Genomic DNA, 18,564 nt, shown 5'->3' with positions numbered 1-18,564 from the left:
AATACGGAGGAGGCCAACTCTATGCGATCTGATGGGACGCAGGGAGGTAATTGGCAGAAGGCGGTCTCTCAAATAGCCAGATCCACTACCATGGAGCGCTTTATAGGTGGTGAGTAGGACCTTGAAGTGCACCCGGAGACCAACAGGTAGCCAGCGCAGCTCGCGGAGGATCGGTGTTATGTGGGCGAACTGTGGTGCGCCCACGATCACTCGCGCGGCCGCATTCTGGACTAGCTGAAGTCTTCGGATGCTCTTCAAGGGCAGCCCCATGTAGAGCACATTACAGTATTCCAGCCTAGAGATCACAAGGGCTCGAGTGACTGTTGTGAGAGCCTCCCGATTCAGGTAGGGCCGCAACTGGCGCACCAGGCGAACCTGGGCAAATGCCCCCCTGGTCACAGCTGAGAGATGGTGGTCAAAAGTTAGCTGTGAATCCAGGACTAGAAGACCTCCAAGGTCCCTTCCAGCCCTAGGACTCCGGCCCAGATGTTGAATCTGAGCAATGAAAGGCTTTTTTTCCCCCTAAGTTCATGCAATGCATTTTACCACAAATTACTCAAATGTTGCTGGGCTCAGAATACACTCAGCCATAAAACAAGTAAAGTTCAAAGTACCACAACTTACCATGTTTTGAAATGCATCGCATACAAGTAACGTTGCAGGTCACATTATAGTACTCCACACTTTTTGTTCTTAAAGATGTCAAAGAACAGCAATATAGTTGAACAATTTATTTTGTATAAGTCAACAAGTCACATCAGGATGGAATAGCTGATGAAACAGCGATACAAATTCCTATCAGGTAATTTATATATCTATATGCAGAGGTTTCAAAGGTAAGGACCCATCCTCCTGCTTTGAGACTTCCTCCAAGATGTATTATTATTATTATTATTTTATTATTTATTGGTTTTGTATGCCACCCACTCTCGGAAGACTCCGGGCGGCTTGCAATAAAAAGGGAAGGGGGATACAAAAATAAAAACAACAGTTTAAAATTGCAACAACATTCACAATTTAAGATGGGGCTGGACAATTCAACAGCCCCAGGCCTGCCGGAACAGCCAGGTCTTCGTTGCTTTACGGAAGGCCGGAAGGGTAGTGAGGGTCCGGATCTCAGCGGGGAGAAGATCGTTCCGGAGGGCCGGAGCAACTACAGAGAAGGCCCTCCCCCGGGGGGGGTCGCCAGTCTACATTGACATGTCTTTGCAATTTGATTGACGGTCTGGTTGTTTGTTTGATTGATTAAAGAGATTTGTTGCATCTGCTCACCCAATTCATGTTTTCCACTGAGGAGCTGTTGAGAAAATATCTACTTCCCTCTATAGAAATAATCATTTTTAGAGAAAGTAAACATTTGCTTTGCACTGGTAATTCAAAACACACAACTGTTTTTGCCATGGTTCATTCCCAAGAGTTGCACAACTATGTCTCACACTGAAGGATCTCCGGGGGTGTCCATACAGGTGTCCTTGACTTAGGACCATAATAGAGCCTATGTCAACGTTCCGACTGACGAACCCGACCAAATCAAGCACAGTGGAGACGATCCGATCTTTTAATGTAAAGCTTTATTGAGTCCATCATTTTGCCACCGATGAGGACAAAGAGAGATTTAAGTCCCGTGCAAACTCACATAATCAAAGCGTTCCCCCTCCCCCTATTAGATCAGGTCAGGGTCCAATTGAGTCCCATCGTATTGCTATGAGGAAAAGTCTGTGACTCTGGCAAATGCCTGCCGAAGTGTCCTTGGCTCTCATGCTCATCTTCTGGATGTCTGGAGCCTACATTCCCTAACCCACCCTCCCCTCCCCGCTGTTTCTTCAGCAAGCTGAGACGCCATCATGGTTGCAAGAGCAAAAGCACGCTTTGGATCTTGACAGCCTGGCTATCATATTTGTAAGTCCTAACAGTCGTAAAGCAGATCAGTCTCATAGTTGATCTGATGTTATGATCTTTTTTCAGCGGTTGGTCATTAAGGGGATGATGCCACACTTTGGCTTGCTATGGGTATGGCTGGCCTGAAAACCAGAAATAAGTGTCGGTGCTCAGCGAAACTGTCACAGAACATGGTCATGTGACTGCGGCATATGCTACAAATGGCTGCAAATGGGTTGCTGAACACCCAAAATTATCATATTACACCCCCCCTGGGGGGGCGGGGGCAGGAGGGAAACTGTTGGAACTTTGAATCTGGGTCAGTAATAATCCCTAAGTAGGTAACTTTGAACAGGTCTCCAAATTAACTGGCCGTAAGCTGAGGACTACTTATAGCTCCTAGATTCTGCCACCGAATTGCACATGTTTATTGTTTAGCCATCGATTGTCGGCGTCGTCATCATCATTTTATGTGGAAATTAATCACTGGAGGCTTTCAAAAAGAGACTGGGGAGCCACATAATGATGATGATGATGATGATGAAAGATGGCTAACTGAAATGGTGTAGGGTCTCCTGCTTGAGCAGGGGGTTGGACTAGAAGACCTCCAGGGTCCCTCCCAGCACTCTTCTGATTGAGAGTTCCTGGTCTTATAATATTGACTTGTGGAATTAGTAATATTGTTTTTGCTGTAAGCTGCTTCATTGTAATCGCAAGTCGCAAACGGCGTACAGAGGCCACAGAAGAAAAAAGGCGGGGAAAAGGGAAAGGCCTCCTTTACGCTGCCAGTAACCAATCACAACACAGATTGCCTCACGCAGGAGCAGACGAGATAGTCAGGAACACGGGAGGCTCCTGAGGTAAATCACAAACAGCATCTAGTGACCACAGAAGAAAAAAGGCGGGAAAAAGGGAAACACCCCCTTTACATCCCCAGCAACCAATCACAGTGCAGATTGCCTCAGGCAGAAGTCAGCACTCTCCAACCAATCAACTACCACTCTACGTTCTGGCCAGAGGTGGGTTCCTACCAGTTCAAACCGGTTCGGCTGAGTAGGTAGTAACTCGGACTGCCACAAGCCGGTTCTATTGGCGACGCCATCTTGTTTTTTTTGCTTCTGCGCATGCAGAGAAGCATTTTTTTAGTACTACACATGCAGGGCACATCCCTGACCGAACCAGCAGTGGCAGCAGCCACGATCCCACCCCTGGTTCTGGCCCATTTTACAACAGGCCCATTTTACTATTGCAGCTAGTAAATTTAATATCCTAACCACAACATAATAATCCTGGATGGTAAATCTTCAGATTGAATCGTACTCAGTATCATTTTTGGACAACTCTCCGATATGACCATTGTCCAAGTTTATGCTGTAGCCCCTAATCCAGAAGGAGGGAAGATTGGCAAATTCACTTTGACATTGATGGAACATATAAGATGTTCTGCTTACGATTGACATGTGTGATGAACAGGTTCATTCTGACGTTGATGAACATGTTCTACTTATGGTGAGATCTGCGGTTGGACCAAGCGAGGAGGAAAACTGCAGGATTGTCCGGCCTAAGAAACCGAAAAGAGAATAAGGGAACGATTTCTGCCAATCTAATTATTTCTTCACTGCTAAAACCTTCTTCAAACATCTAAAAGGACGCCATTATCAAACAGTCTGCACAAATAAAACTGACTACATTAGTAGTAGAAGGGAGGCGGAAGAGCTGAGTTATGACACCAAAGCCGTGGCCGGAGGCTCCCTTTGAAGGAGGATGCTCATGTGTAAATTCTACATCCAGCCGGTGCAACCAGTTTCTATGATACAAACTTGAACATATGCTCTCCGTTTGCAAGGAGGAGGAGATCAGGAATTGCTCTAGTGCTGAAGGCGCCTGGTAAGAAACTGGGAGACTTCTAGTCCTGCCTTCGGCATCAAATCCAGCTGGGTGACTTTGGGCCAATCCCCAGGGGAGATGGTAAGTTCTAGTCTCACCTTAGGCACGAGAGCTGCCTTCGGGCCAATCCCAAGGAGACCGTGAGTTCTAGTTCCTCCTTAGGCAAGAAAGTCATCTGGGTGACTTTGGGCAATCACCAGGAGACAGTGAGTTCTAGTCCCACCTTATGCATCAAACCAGCTGACCCAATCAACAGGAGACATGAGTTCTAGTCCTACCTTAGGCGTCAAAACCAGTTGGGTGACTTTGGGCCAATCACCAGGAAACTGTGAATTCTAGTTCTTCATTAGGCATGAAAGTAATCTGGGTGACTTTGGCCCAATCACCAGGGGAGATGGTATGTTCTAGTCTCACCTTAGGCGTGAGAGCTGCCTTCGGGCCAATCCCAAGGAGACTGTGAGTTCTAGTTCCTCCTTAGGCAAGAAAGTCATCTGGGTGATTTGGGCCAATCACCAGGAGACTGTGAGTTCTAGTCACGCCTTAGGCACAAAAGCTGGCCGGGTAGCCTTGGGTCAGTCCCTCTCCCTCAGCCCGACACACCTCACAGGGTTGTTGTTGTTGTGGGGAAAAGAGGAGGAGGAAAGTGTGTTGCATACTACAGTAACACCAAAGCAAAGAGTCAACAATCATATGCTATTCTTAAATTTGCATACTAGCAAAATAATGCTTAGGATCACGCAGCACCGATTACAGTCCTTAAGGGAGACACCAGATGTTCAATGTGGTTTTAGAAACGACAAAGGAATACAAGATGCACTGGTGCCTTCTGGATGATTGACAAAGCTGAGGAATATCAAAAAGAAGTCTTTCGTGGCAACCGCAGAAGGCTACGAAATGTCTTTAGGGAAACAGGGATCCAAGAACACCTCATATTCTTCCTTCTCAGAATAACAGCGTTGGAAGGTACTTTAGAGGTCATCTAATCCAGCCCCGCTGTTCAAGGAGAAAACTTTATACCATCCTGGACAAATGGCTGTCCAGTCTCTTCTTGAAGACCTCCAGTGATGGAGCACCCACAGCTTCTGAAGGTAAGCCATTCCACTGATGAACAGAATTACAGAATCGTAAGAGTTGGAAGGGGTCTTGGAGGTCTTCTAGTCCAACCCTCTGCTCAAGCAAGAGACCTTATACCATTTCAGACAACTGGACGTCCAGTCTTTTCTTAAAAGCCTCCATTGATGGTGTACCCACGACTTCTGGAGGCAACTTCCATTCCACCCATTAATTGTTTTCACTGTCAGGAAATTCCTCCTTAATTCCAGGTTGGTTCTCCCCTTGAATAGTTTCCATTCGTTGCTTCTTCTTCTCCTGCCCTCAGGGGCTTTGGAGAATAGGTTGTCCCCCTCTTTTCTTTGGGGCAGCCCCTCAAATATTGGAACACTGACATCATGACACCCCTAGTCCTTTTTTTCATCAGGCAAACTTCAGTTCATGCAAAACTTCATCCTATGTTTTAGCCTCCAGTCCCCTCTTCATCTTTGCTTCTCTTCTTCTCATTCCTATCTGGGTTTCCCCTGCCAGCTCTATGCAGGTAGTCCTCCAGTTACGACCACAATCGAGCCCAAAATTTATGTCGCTAAGTTAAGAGAGCTTGCCCCATTTTACAACTTTTTCTCGCCACTTCCCTGTTCAGTGAATCATTCACAGAAACACGAATTAGTGTCCAACTTTTGATCCCATGACCCTGGGGATGTTACACGGGTTGTAACTATGAAAAACAGTCATTTTTTACCATGCCGTTGTAACTTTGAATGGTCACTAAATGAACTGTTGTAAGTCAAGGACTGTGTGTGTGTGTGTGTGTGTTATTTTTTTGGACTGTTTTTATTTTGAAATGGTTTTCCCAATTTCTAAAGCTATCACCAGCAACAGAAGAGGCTGATTGTAGCCCAGAGCTGAATTGTGTGTAAGATTAATGTAAAGGTACATATTACCTACTTAACCTACTGGAATAAAGAGCTGGAAAGGCCCATATTAACCGATCAACGGTAGAGAATTCTAAAAAAAAAAAGGAATCTTTGGTACGTGTCTTGGGATCTTCCAATGAGATTAACCGAACAAAATCCAGCCTTTCAGGATCGCTGCACGGCTTAAATAAATATTTCCAAGGGATTAGTCATTGACCCGATTGAAACAGTGGCATAAAAAGGATGGGCGGATTCAGAGGATATCGAGTTATTTCACTATTAGCCTGTTTTGATTTAGTCTCTGAAACTTGGTTAATATAGTAAACTTTGTTAATATGATAAAAATCAATAGCTTTTAATAATTTAAATTGACTTTTTCTCTGGGCACGGAAAACGTGGAATCAATCATGATGTGAAGAGACATGGATTTTCTGACTGGAAGAGGCACCAAATATATTTCTCTTCAAAGTTGGAAAGACATTAAGACTGCAAGATTGCACTGCTGGACGCTTGCACTGTGTCCATTGCGACGTGTGTTCAGCCACTGGGCTTATTACACAGCCCTTGGAATGGACACAAATGTGCAGAGTTGGGGAATCACTACCGAGGCTTATTAAAATTTAAATCCAACTCCTTACAGTTTAGTCCTTGACTTACCACCACAACAGGAATCCAGAATTTATGTTGCCAAGCAAGGCGGTTGTTGAGTGAGACATGCCCAATTCTACAGCCTTTTTGTGCCATGGTTGTTAAGAGAATCACTGCGGTGGATAAGTGAAACCGTGTGGCCGTTAAGCGAACCCGGCTTGCCACATTGGCTTTGCCTGTCGGAAGGTGACTGGGAAAGTCACAAATGGTGATCAGGTGACTTGAGGTCTGGGCTCTCCAAACTTGGCAACTTTTAAGACCTGTGGACTTCACCTCCAAGAATTGATGACGTTACCTAGTTGGGTCATGAGACGTCTGCAAGAAAACCACCAAGCTCAGAGAGCTCCAAGGACCCCACAGTTCTCCTCCCACTTCTCACAAATTCAACTCCCTTCTTGCACAGATAGCAATAGCAGTAGACTTATATACCGCTTCATAGGCCTTTCAGGCCTCTCTAAGCGGTTTACAGAGAGTCAGCATATTGCCCCCAACAACAATCCGGGTCCTCATTTGACCCACCTCGGAAGGATGGAAGGCTGAGTCAACCTTGAGCCGGTGGGATTTGAACCGCTGAACTGCTGATCTAGCAGTAGCTTGCAGTGCTGCATTTAACCACTGCGCCACCTTGATGAAGTTACCTAGTTTGGTTATGAAACGTCTGCAGGAAAACCACCAAGCTCAGAGCGCAGCAAGGACCCCACAGTTCACCCCTGAGTGACAAACATTCTCCTCTCTCGGTTATCTTTATCCCAACCCTGCCACAGGGCCACCTCAGGGGAGGCGGGGAAGAGGGGCTCATACAGGCTTTGCCCCCCACCACCTCAAAGAGGTCTGGAGAGACCAGGAATAGGGAACAGAGGCAGGAGAGAACCAGCAATGGGAACAGCCCGCTTCACGCCAGAGGAGGTTTGTGCCTTCTTAAAGAGGGTGCAAGAAGCCAGATTCAACAGTGGGGAAAGACCCCCGAGGTGTGGGGTGAAAAGAGGAGGAGGAGGAGGAGGAGGAGGAGGAGGAGGAGGAGGAGGAGGAGGAGGAGGAGGAGGAGGAGGAGGAGGAAGGTGTGCTGGATAGTTTATCTGCAAAATTATTTGCAAAAATAATAAAGGTGGGATTTTAACCAACGAATAAAAATAAAACACAGAAAGGCACCTGACGGTCCTTCATTCAACCAGGGCTGCAGTTCCAGGCGCCTGGAACCTGAGCAGAGACGCGGGTCGATTGTGGCTGCCGTGCAAAGTGGCTCTGGCAAAGTCGGCACCATCACTTGCGACTTCAGGGATTAAAGTGGCATCTTGCAGCCTACCAGTCAGTTGGCAGCGCCTCTGCATCTGGAGGGCGAGCTGGTTTGCGTGCAGGAGTCTCTTTCGCTTAAGTGAACTTGCTTAAACCCCAAGGCAGGAGGAGCAGCAACGGATGGAAACTAATCAAGGAGAGAAGCAGCCTAGAACGCAGGAGGAATTTCAGAACAATTAAATCGGTGGAACAGAAGTTGCCTCCAGAGGTTGTGGGTGCTCCATCACTGGAAGCTTTGAAGAAAAGACTGGGCAGCCACTTGTCTGGAATGGTGTAGAGGTTGGTCTAGAACAGTGTTTCTCAACCTTGGCAACTTGAAGATGTCTGGACTTCAACTCCCAGAATTCCCCAGCCAGCGAATGCTGGCTGGGGAACTCTGGGAGTTGAAGTCCGGACATCTTCAAGTTGACAAGGTTGAGAAACACTGTCCTAACCACTGCTGGGGAATTCTGGGAGTTGAAGTCCAGACATCTTCAAGTTGCCAAGGTTGAGAAACACTGGTCTAGAAGACCTCCAACCATTTGTCTGGAATGATATTACGTTTTCTGCTTGGGTTGGACTAGAAGACCTCCAAGGTCCCTTCCGAGTCTATAATCCCAGATCAATTAACCAGCTGGATGGCTTCTCTCCAGAAGTTGTGAGGGCCCCATCATCACCAGAGGTTCTTAAGAAGAGACTGGACAGCCGTTTGTCCAGAATAGTTTAGGGTGTCCCGCTTGAGCAGGGGGTTGGAGTAGTAGACCTCTAAGGTCCCTTCCAAATCTGGTTCTTCTGGTAATTAACCAGGGGAACAACTTCCCTTCAGGAGCTGTAGGTGCTGGCAAGAGATTGGACAAACATTTGTCTGAAACGGTAGAGGGTCTCCTCCTTGAGCAAGGGGTTGGACTAGAGGATCTCCAAGGTCCCTTCTCATTCTGTTGTTCTGTAATCTCAGATCAATTAACCAGTAGAACATTTTCCCTGCAGAGTTGAGGCTACTCCGTCATTGGAGGCTTTTAAGAAGAAACAGCCGTTTGTCCGGAATCTTACAGGTAGTTTTCGACTTATAATCACAATTGAGCCCAAGGTTTCTGTTGTTAAGTGAGACAGTTGTTAAGTGAATTTTATGCCCCACTTTACGACCTTTCTTGCCACAGTTGTTAAGTGAATCACTAGAACGGTGAATAACGTATGTGTGAAGTGAATCTCAATGGTTCCGCGTTGACTTTGTGTCACATCCCAGTGGCTGCGTAAGAAAAGTTAAGAATTTTTATCTGGAAACGCGGAGCCAGCATGAAGCAGCCGTCCAAAAGGGATTAAAGTTTGTGCTACCGTGTTTAGTTCTCCCACCCCTTACATTCTGCATCACCTCCCTTGTGTGCACACCCCTCCCCTCCTACCGACTGCTTGCCGCTAATACGGCCACGCCCCTAAACCGCCCATCCGGGCTTATCCCACTCAGTTTCCTGCTTCAACGATCAGCTGTTCCCCTTCGCGATCAGCTGGGTACAGTCTGCGTCTTATTAACCAGGCAGCAGCCCCCGGGAGGCGGGAGCAATGTGATGCGGGCCCTGTGCCTGGAACGCCGTCTCAGGTGGCGGCTCCTCACAAAAGGGGAATCACGTGACCTTGGGAGACTGCAACCGTCATAAATATGAGTCAGTCGTTGAGGGTCTGAATTTTGATCATGCGACTGTGAAGATGCTGTAACGGTTGTATGAAGAACGGCCATAAGTCCCATTTCCCTGTGCCGTTGTACCTCTGAATAGTCACTAAAGGAATTGTTGTAAGCCGAAGACTGCCTGTATAGGTAAGGGGTGGGACTAGAAGACCTCCAAGGTCCCTTCCGACTCTGTTGTTATTCTGTTTCTGGAGAGCCAGGCTCTGCAGGCCTCAGGCTCAGTTAGCCACACCTTCTGAAAACCAAGATGGGCCTTCAAGACCCACCATCCACGGCGCCTGTTAAGCCTCTCCTCTGAGATCTTGTAGTATTTCAGCCCCATGGTTTATGGAGTCACCGGAAGGGATCTTCTCATTCAAACTGTCACCTCATCACCTTGTTGTTCAGCGCTGCCCCCAAATATTTCAAGTGGAAGCGAGACGGTCCTGTTTCGAAGCATTTCCTTCGCTCTTCCTCCTCTTGATTCCTTGTGGATTTTACATGATGTCACATCTGGGTTGCATTGGTGTTTTAACCTTATTTGGCGGGACTTTCGGCTTGGAGCCCCATTAAAATGCAGCTCACCCTAGGCCTCACCAATGCTCCACCGAGGGGCTCCGAGTAGCCCCCTCTCCTGGAGCTAGAGAGAGGCTGGGCGGTGGGCTCCGCATTCCGGAAGACCCCCTCCCCCTAGGCCCCAGCAATGCCCCAACCTCAAAGCCCAAGGGTATTACTCGACTTACAACAGTTCATTTAGTGCAGTGTTTCTCAACCTTGGCGACTTTAAGTCCTGTGGACTTCAACTCCCAGAATCCCCCAGCCAGCGCAGGTGCGCTGGCTGGGGGATTCTGGGAGTTGAAGTCCACAGGACTTAAAGTCGCCAAGGTTGAGAAACACTGATTTAGTGACTCTTGAAAGCTACAATGCCCTGGGGGGAAAAAGGACTTAGGTTGGTTTTTCACACTTTATGACCGTTGCAGCATCCCCACGTAACGTGAGCAGCATTCGGATGCTTCGTGGTTCGTATTACGACGATTGCAAATTCCTGGGGTCATGTGATCCACTTTAGTTACCTCCTGACAAAAGCCAATGGGGAAGCTGGATTCACTTAAGAACCACACAACTAAAAAATGCAGTGACTCACTCAGCAACTGTGGCAAGATGTTGTAAAATGGGGCAAAACTCACTTAACTGTCCTGCTTAGCAACCTAAATGTTGGTTGTAAGTCGAGGACTATCTACCCTGACCGGGACAGACCCCTCTCAATTCCAAAGTAGCCCCCTTTTGATTTTTTGCAGTGATCCTTAAATTGGGCAGGTGGTCCTTGATTTATGACAACTGTTGGGGGGACCGAAATTTCAGCTTTGAAGCTCTCTGGTTGTTAAAGGAGGCAACTCATGACCGGCCCGGTTTTACAACCCTTTTTTACTGTGGTGGTTAAGAGAGCTACCTCGTCATTAAGCGAATCGTGTCGTTGTTAAGTGAATCCCAGCTTCCCCCTTCGACTTTGCTTACCAGAAGCAAGCCGGCTGGGAAGATTGCGAAGGTGGCCCGCGCTCCCAGCTGACTTCCGGGGACCCACAGGCGGCCAGACGCGGGTTGCTCCCGGGCATCGACGACGCGTGGAGAGCCGACGCCCAGAGCCGCGCTTGGGCCTCCGTCCTCGGACTTAAGGACCAGCCGCCGGCGGGCCCCGCTTCTCCTCTGCCCCCGTCGCGCCCTTCTTGGGGAAGGTCTCCGCGGACCAGCCCGCTGCGCCCCCGCAGACCCGCGTGTTGCCCTCCTGCCCATCCTCACGTGCAGCGGGCCCGGGGGAAGAAGACGCTCCCGAGGCAGGAGACCCTCCGGACGCCGCTCCTGCTGTCTCCTCCCCGCCGGGCGCACCTGCCGAGGCCGGCTCCATCCCGCGGGGGGCGCGGGGGGCGCGGGGCGGGAGCCGCGGCGCTGGTCGTGCGGGCGCTGGGCCGGGCGGGCTCCTTCCTCCACCGGGGGCGTCGGCGTCCCGCTCGGGGGAGCAGCCGGGCCGCCTCCGCCGCCTCCTCCGCCCGGCTCCCCCCCCCGCGCTCGCTGCCTCCGCCCGCCCGGCTGGTCACATGGGGCGGGGAGCCTTAAAAGCGCCGCGGCCGCGCTCCGACGCGCTCTTCGCAGCTGGGGCGGGAGAGGCGCCTTCGCCGCCGCCGCCGCTCCTGCCTCCAGCGCCGGGAAGGAGAAGGCAGCCAGCGAGAAGCGGGCGAGGCGGGCAGCCGCGGGGCGAGCGGGCCAGGCGGAGCGCTGGCGAGGCGGGCGCGGCGAGGACGCGGGGCAACCACGGTGAGTGTCGGGGCGGCGGGGAAGGGGAAGGGGCGTCTGTCCGGGCGCTCCCCGACCAGCCCTGGACGGCAACTTTAGCCCCGGGGGCGGCGGGGGAGAGGCACGGCGGTGCGTTGTAATGGGGGGGGGGGTGTCCCAGGGAAGGGGCGCCCGTCCCGTGGCGGTCCCTGCTCCGCCGCCGAAGCCCGTAAGGCAACTTTGCCCCCTCGGGGGAGGGCGAGGCGTGGCGGGCAAATAAAGAGGAGGGGGTCCCGGGAAGGGGGCGTCCGTCCTGGCCGTGCCTGCCTCGCCTGCCGCCGAACCCCGAAAGGCAACTTTGCGGGCGGCAGGGAGGGCAGGCGAGGCGTGGTGGCAAAACGGGGAAAGGTCCCGAGTGGGCTCAGGTAGCTGTGGGGTCTTTCTCCCCCCTCCGCCTCCCCCCGCATCCCCCTGGGTGGGTTGATGTTCCCAGCCGCCGGCTCTCCTTGCCGCCCTGGGAGGGGGGGCAGCCTTGCAAGGGGCCGAGACGGAGAAGCGCGGGGTGGCAGCAGCAGGTTGATCCCCTTCCCCTCCCTCCCCCCCCCCACACGCCCCTCTGCCCTGCCAGCAGCAAAGCGGCTCCGGCGCCCCCCTCCCCAGTGTTGCTCCTAAAAGCTGGGAGGGGGCAGAGAGAGATGAATGGGCTAAACCGAGACCCCCCCCTCAAAACAGAAAAAAGAAAGGCGGGGAGTGGGGTGGCTGAGCCCGGCCGCTGAGTCCTCGCGTGGAGGTCCGGGGCTCCGTGGGGCGCGGAGGCTGCCTGCGGGCGGCGGACCGATAGGCGAGGGGAGCGCACGAGGTCGGCGTCCCTGCGGCGCCCCCCCCCCCCATTCCTCTCCTTCGGGTCTCCTTCCAGCTGCCGCCGACCAGCCTGGCTTACGGTCAGGAGAGAGAGCCGCGGGGGGGGGGGGGCTGGCAAGCGGTTGGCCGTCCTCGCTTTGGAGAGCGCCGCTGAGCAAGGAAAATATACCCGCCGTTCAATGGCAGAAAGACACGAGTCGTCATTGCCCGCAACGCTTCCTTCCCCCCCCCAAAAAAAAAGAGCCCCTGTTGCCTGGGGAAGGAAGGCTGATTCATTGGTCGTAACGCCCCCCCCCCCTCCCCAATTCATGGCATGGTCGCGACTTGGCAGGAGGTGCCCCATAAAAGTTGGGAGGTGGCGGGGAGGGGGTCCTACTCCCAACTTGCTTCCGAGCTCCCGGGAGTAAGGACCAGTTTGGGAGGGGGAAATCGCCCCCTCCTCATTTTCTCCCCCGAATTTCCCTTCCGGACCTAAACGGAGGGGATAAAATTGCATCGGAGTCTCAAGTAAAGCCCGGCTGCTGATAAGGTTAACCTGCTCCCGTTGGGAGAAACGTTTAGCATTTTGTCTTCTTTTAAGGGGAGAACCCTCCTTTCTAGGGTTGGGGGCTGCTGCAGAGGGGGTCCTGGAATACACGGGTCTCTCAAACACACACCCTATGGAATATGGGGGTCTCACACAAACACACACCCTGTTTGGCCCGCCTTTTAAGGAGCAAAACAAGCAGGACAGCTGCAGGCTTGCAAGTCAAAAGCAAAAATTTGTGCTTGGTTTTTAATTCCTTCCCAAGTTGCTCCAGGGGTGTGGTGGTGGTGGAGGAGCGGCCGAGCCTCAGTACAAAGGAGTATTTTATAAACGGGGGGGGGGATCTTCTTCTTCCCCTGGACAGTTAGCAAACACAAAGCAGCAGCTTTGGGCATCTTGCAAAAAAAAACAATTTTTTAGAAATATCTCAGCGCTTTCAAGGCTGGTTCTCTGTGTTTCTTGACTCTCCTCAACTGTCTGTTGGCCGCCCTTCGCTTCCAGGATGGTTACTGGTTTTTCTTTTTCGTTTAGTCCATTTGGTGGGGCGGGGGGGCATTTTGAAGCTGGCGTTGGAGGGGGGGCGTGGGTTGCAAGGAAAGGCAGCCAGCAGGCCCTGCGAAGGCAAAGTTGTAAGGAAGCAAAACCTCTGGCGCTGGAAAAAAAAGAAGTTCCGAGGAATCTCCCTTTTGGCTTGGTCCCTTTTTGCAAAGAAGAGATATTTGTGAGAATTATGTGGGTGGGGGGCCCTCCTCCCTCGAGCCCTTATCTGGATCAGATTAAGAGCTTAAATTGCAAAGCAGAAATTTGTCGGAAACTTTGTGGCTCTCTCTCCCAACTGAAGGATGCTGTTAGCCTTTCAGGTGCTACGCACGGAAAGCTCAGGATTTCTCTCCATGACCTCTCCTGCCTCGATGGGGTCAACTGGGTCCTACTGGATCCCTTGAGGGCTGGGGGAGCAGAGAGCTTTGAGCGGGGAAGATCCCATTTCCTGCACTCCCCCTCCCTCCTCGTGAGCAGGAGGGAGAGAGCCCTGTCTGCCTGCAGTAGCAAAGCCACAGACGGAGGCTGCCAATCCCTGACTCACACCTTCTACTAAAAGCCAGGTGCCCCCATTCCCACCCAGGTGTCAATCAGAAAGGTACCAGCAGGTTCATCCTGACGTTGGGCTGCAAAATCCATTTCCCTCCTTGCCAGAAGCAGAGAGGAAGCAAAAATCCAGAGCTGCAAAACAGCTGGCAGCAAATTTGAGGCTCGCAAATAATCTTTGACTTACAAGTATTGGTTTAGTGACAGTTCAGAGTTACAACGGCACTGAGAAAAGGGATTTAGGATTGTTTTTCACACTTACGACCGTTGCAGCATCCATTCATGGTCACCTGATCCAGATCCAGACGCTTGGCCACTGACTCATATTTATGATGGTTGCAGTGTCCTGGGGGCCACGTGACCTCCGTTTGTGACCCTCCGACAAACAAAGTCCACAGGGAAGCCAGATTCACTTAACAACCATGTTCCTAACTTAGCAACTGCAGAGATTCACTTAACAACGGTAGTAAGGAAGGTCACAAAACAGAGCAAAAGCACTGTTGGCTTAGCAGTGGAAATTTTGGGCTCGGTTGGGGTCAAATGTTGATGATCACTCATAGCCCAGGCAGTTGCCTAGAGTCAACAGTGACTCCTTCGCGGTCGTAACTCCGGGACAACCTGTACTTTGAGGTTTGTTGCCTTCCCGCCGTGAATATTTTGGAAGGGGCAGTCCAGATTCTTTGGCTGGCTGCAATTGTGGATTGGTGGCACAAGGCAATTATTTTCTTTCCCACTTCCAGGAAGTGCCTCCCATGGCAGGAGGGGGTTGCAGGCTGCCTGTGGGGGGTCTCCTCTGCAGGGCCGGTGCTCAAAGGTCTCAGCCGTTCCGCCTGTTGGCTTTTTCTCCCTAAGAGAAGGAAGTTTGATTCCGCTAATGGGGCTTCTAAGAAATCGGGGGAAGCGGTGCTGAGAAACCGAAAGGAGAAATTGGCTGAATGGGCTGTTTCTAAAATAGCCGCCGCCGTGGACGGACGGCTGATCCTGGCATTGAAAGGGGCACATTTTCCTTCTGCTCGGAATGGCAGGTTGTTTCGGTCTGCCCTTCCTCTTCTGGAATTGGGCCTCGCATTTTGCAAAGTCCCAGGGGTGCCTGTTTCAAAAGGCAACAACTGGACTTTGTTGTTGTTTCTTTCCTCGAAGACATTTCGCTCCTCGCCCAAGGAGCTTCTTCAGTTCTTCAGAACTGAAAGGGGCTTGAACTGAAGAAGCTTCTTGGGTGAGAAGCGAAACGCCTTCCAGGGAAAACAAAGTCCAGGTGCTTTTAGGAAATGCACTTTGGGGACAGCCTGGATGACTGGGAAGCTCCACAGACGTTGGCCAAAGGGCACGATTCTTTGCTCTTGGCATCTTTTGTGTCTAGTAAACAGCTTTGGATCACTGGGGTGGGGGGGGGTTGATCTGGGGCCTGGAGAAGGCCGAGAGGAAGGCCTCCCCACCCCCCAAGACCTGGAAAGTGGGGCTCAGCTCGGACAATTTGTACCCGGGAAAAGGTGGTTCCTTGATTGCTGCTGATGGCTGCCAACATCAGAGGCCTTTGCAGCTGGGAGGCTTGGAACGATGGAGAGACGGTGGGAATTCCTCCTGAGCCGCCCTGGGAAGGCAGGAGGACAGACGTGGAAGGGACCTCGGAGGTCCTCTAGTCCCGTGATGGCGAACCTATGACACGCGTGACCAAAGTGGCACGTGAAGCCATGTCACCAGGCACATGCGGCCTTGACTCTTTCTCTTCTGGGTTGGTGGCATGCCTGCACCTGGAACGATCAGCCGTCCTTCGCGCACACGGCAGTGCCGAAAACCAGTGGGCACATGTGCGCCGGCCAGCTGATTGTTGGGTGCGCATGTGTACCAGGACCTGGAAGTTTGGCTTTTCTGGACCGTGACAAGAATGCGCAACACTTCCATGCAACCTTTTCTGTACTCTCTGCTGAAAAGGTTCACCATCACCGCTGTAGTGCAACCCCCCCCCCCCCACTCAAACAGGAAACCCCGTAACATCACAGAGCAAGGGGTGTCCAGTCTCTTCTTAAAAACCTCCAGTGTTGGAGCACCCACAACCTCTGGAGACAAATCAGGACTTGCCTTCAAGACACTGGACCTCTTTCAACTTTCCCTGCAGAAGAGAAAATGCCGCTTCTTGGTCGCCTGATGCCCTTTGCGGCTGCTCCAACGGAGAAGAAGGCTGCGGGGGGGGGGGGAGGCTTGTTCCCCAGCCGCCCTGCCTGGGAGAGCTTGGCCGTCCCCAGGGGGCTCCTTCCTCTTAAAACCTGCTTTCCTATGATGGGATGGAGCGGCGCTAATCGCTTCGCAATATTTGGAGCTGGGATCGCGGGGGGGGGGGAGGGGGGAAAGGGGTGGGGGTCTTGGCTGTGGATCAATGCCAAGTTTGGCAGCCTTCCTGGCCTTGCAGACATAATGGACTGGATGTGGGCCAGTAAACCCAGACGCAATCTATAGAAGACGAGGATGCTGCGAGTCGATAGAGTGTCTGCCTCTTTTGGGGTGGGGGGGGGTTGGTCTTCTTGGGGGGGGGCTCCTTCAGGCAGCAGGTTTGCAGCTGGGCGTCCTCTATGCTCCAGGCATCTCACTGGGGGATGCGCGGCGGGTGGATGGGGGTGCAGAAATCTTGCTTGCCAGCTCCGAGTGTCCCCTCTGTCCATCTTCTTGGATTCCTGCGGGGGTCTCTGGGGTTGAAAAGGAGGCAGGGACATGGAGCCAAAATCAGACAAGGGGCCTTATGGAGGGCAGGGGGCTGCAGACGAAAGCATCTGAAGAACGGTTGCAGGAACCGGGTATATCGAGTCTAATCTAGAGAAGGACTAAGGGGAAGATGATGAACGGTGTCCCAATATCTCAGGGGTTCTCCCACCTCCCACCACTGGCTAAAACATAGGAAGAACGGTTGCAGGAACCTCTAGTTTAATGAAAAGAAGGACCAGGGGAGACAGGATAGCAGCCTTCCAGTATCAGCAGCCTGTTTTTTGGCCGTTTTCAGCCTGTTTTACGGCGCCTGTGAAGACCGGAAGAGCAGCCAGCGACGGCACACATGCCCACGGAGAGCACTGCGCATGCCACCTCTGGCACGCGTGCCATGGGTTCTCCATCACGGGTATAGGGTCTCCTGCTGAAGCAGCGGGTTGGACTAGAGGACCTCCAGGGTCTCTTCCAGCTCTGTTCTGACTGAGCATGACTGAGCAAAGCAGCATCCAGTTGCGGTTCATGTCTGCAACCCGCGTGGCCTTCAGATCCGGCGCCCAGCCGGCCGTTTTCCAAAGTCTGTTCTTGGAGAGGGCCGTTTAAAGTAGGGTCTCATTCATCGCAGGGAGCCTCTTCGGAGTTTTAGGGGTGCTGGGAGTGCACCTCTTTATCCCCTGGCACTTTCCCTCTCTCTGGCTTCCCTTGCTCTCACTTTGGACCGAGCTCCGTTTCCCCTGTTTCAACGCCTTGCTTGCTTAGTGGGGGCGGGGGGGGGGGGTTCGGGCTCATTGTCAGCTTCCACCCCACCCCCCTCCCCGTGGATCTCCTGAGGTCTGCTCTGCAAAGCCTGTTATTAGTAAAGATGGCTTTTGAAAGTTTGGGGTCTCCACTGCCTTGAGAAGGCAAGTGAGGCCTGGAGAAAAGGAGGACGGGGGGGGGGGTGACACGATAGCAGCCTTACGGTATTTGAGGGGCTGCCCCAAGGAAGGAGGAGTCCAGCTATTCTCCAAAGCCCCTGAAGGGAAGAAGCAATGGATGGAAACTAACCAAGGAGAGGAGCAACCGGGAATCAAGGAGGAAGTTCCTCGCAGGAAGGAGAATTAAGCAGTGAAAGAGCCTCCCTCCAGAAGTCGTGGGGGCTTCGTCCCTCGTGGCTTTTAAGGAAAGGCTGCACTGCCATCTGTTGTGGAATGGAATTGGGCAGGGATGGTGCCGAATGCCCAAAGTGTGCGCCCGGAACCCCAAAATGCAATGTCAGCACCTCCCCTGCGCATGCACCCCCCGCCCCTCGCCCATTGTTTGCTTCCAGGTTGGTGCAGGAGGCTTTCCAGAGGCCCAAAATGGGGGGGGTGTGTGTGCATGTGTGCAAAAACCCCAAAATGCAATGCGAGCACCTCCCGCACATGCATCCCCCACATGTGCCCTGCCCCCTGCGCATGCGTGATAAAGACCCAAAGACCAGCTGGGCTGGCGTGACGGCTGGCGTGCCCGCAGAAAGGACTCTGCGTGCCACCCGTGGCAGGCGTGCCGTAGGCTCATCATCACGGGTATAGGGTCTCCTGCTGAAGCAGAGGGTTGGACTAGAAGACCTCCAGGGCCCCTTCCAGCTCCATTCTGATGGAGACGTTGGGGTAAGCAAAGCAGAGCTGGTTGGAGACAGGCAGGGAGCAGCCCACGGCAGGCTCAGATGAGGCCGAGGGGCGGGGTCTCTCCGGCGTTGACCCGAGGGGCAGCGTCCCAATTCCTGGAATGTGGAGGCTTTCCCACATTTCTTCCTTGGGAGCGCATCGCTTAATCCTGGCAGGCGGGCATCCCCG

General features: G+C 52.4%; 1 protein-coding gene across 1 annotated transcript in view; it reads left to right on the top strand.

The window, feature by feature from the left end:
* The first annotated feature begins 11,446 nt into the window (after window positions 1-11,446).
* Window positions 11,447-18,564, top strand: part of CNTFR (ciliary neurotrophic factor receptor) — a 308,133-nt gene continuing 301,015 nt past the window's right edge. The window contains exon 1 of the mRNA XM_087715259.1: window positions 11,447-11,622. The gene's annotated coding sequence lies outside the window, so the exon portion shown is untranslated. The remainder of the gene's footprint in view (window positions 11,623-18,564) is intronic.

The sequence above is a fragment of the Thamnophis sirtalis genome, unplaced genomic scaffold (genome assembly GCF_051295495.1).
Source record: "Thamnophis sirtalis isolate CommonGarterSnake01/CBP01778 unplaced genomic scaffold, rThaSir2_p1.2 scaffold_5, whole genome shotgun sequence".
Classification (NCBI taxonomy): domain Eukaryota; kingdom Metazoa; phylum Chordata; class Lepidosauria; order Squamata; family Natricidae; genus Thamnophis; species Thamnophis sirtalis.
The sequence above is the reverse complement of the archived record's forward strand: the minus strand, read 5'-3'. Positions and strand labels throughout refer to the sequence as shown.